Below are 1,397 nucleotides of genomic sequence, written 5' to 3'. Positions count from 1 at the left end.
ATATATATATATATATATATATTTATTGACAATTTGTTCCCCCATCAAAAGGCAGAATATTTCGTATAGATTTTAGTTTTAGAGAAGATTATCGTAGGACTAAACTTAAAATTGCAATTCTACTTACCTAAATTTGTGAGTGGAGATTTTGATCAACTTAGCTATTTAGATTGTGATGTTTAGGGAATACTTGAAGGACAAGAAATCCTTGTATGAAAAAGAGTTCGAAAGTGAAGTTTTATATATTCCACTATAGCTACGTTGTGTGTTAATGACCCAACATTATATGGCATATGACATACAAATCTAGGTATTATCATAGAAATAATAATGTATTCCATTGAGGCCAAGTTGTTGGAAATAGCTACTGGTTAGCTAGAAATTTGAACCTAACAAGAGTCTTGAGATATAAATACTTCATTCAGCATTAGTAATTCTATTTGTTTTGTTTGCAGTAGTAGATACCTCTCATCGGAATATGCAATGCATTCAACTTAGATGTATTTAGCTTCGGTATCTTATTGTTGGAAATTGTTAGTGGGAAGAGCCTCACTATAATGAAGGTAGATGAACAGAGATACTTGATAAATACCTCATCTATGTTGGTCTATTATGAGTCTATTATGGTTTTGATGTTAAATAATGAAGGTGTGTGTATTGCCACAGGTTTTTACATTGAAACAGATGGTGCACTGAGACCCCCCATCACAATATTGGTTGCCCGATAAGAAAATACTCCTTCATTTCCTTTCAACAAACTGTTTCTTTGTAAAAATGTGTATAATGTATTTGCAACATTATGTAAATTTGCAATCTTATAGATTAGCTATTACTTGTCAATCTCATTCAAATTTTGTTTCCTTGTCATATGTAATATAAGTAGTAATTAAATTGATCTTTTGTAACTTCCAATATAAGTTGAGTCTTGATGTTTGTAAATCAAGCAAAATTGCGTAAAAACACAATACTCTTTGCCAATTCAAATTCTTGTTCTCTTAATATACAAAAAGTTAAAAAGAAACATAGGAATAACGTTAAAAAATAAACACTTCAGTTATGGTTTTCTTTCAAAAACAAACACTTCACTTGTGGGATTTTCTATTTTTTGGTTCCGCTATAGCTAGAAGTATATTTTCCTCTCTTCTTTTTAGCAACATCACCCAATTATACAATACATTTGATCTACTCTACTGTAGGTGTGATGTCAATGAGATCCTCACCACGTTTATGTCACTTGCTTCAGTGGTCAAAAGTGGGTGAGATGTTAACACTTCACTTGGTATAGAGTCGAGCAACATTTCCTCGCTAATGCTTCCTTCCCTTGCGGCGTTTCTTTCCACAATCCAACCTGATCTGGGTGGTGCTAACAGCGTCGAAGTCTCCTTCGTTTGTCATTC

This window comes from Solanum pennellii, chromosome 5 (genome assembly GCF_001406875.1).
Source record: "Solanum pennellii chromosome 5, SPENNV200".
Lineage (NCBI taxonomy): Eukaryota > Viridiplantae > Streptophyta > Magnoliopsida > Solanales > Solanaceae > Solanum > Solanum pennellii.
Note: the sequence above shows the minus strand (reverse complement) of the source record.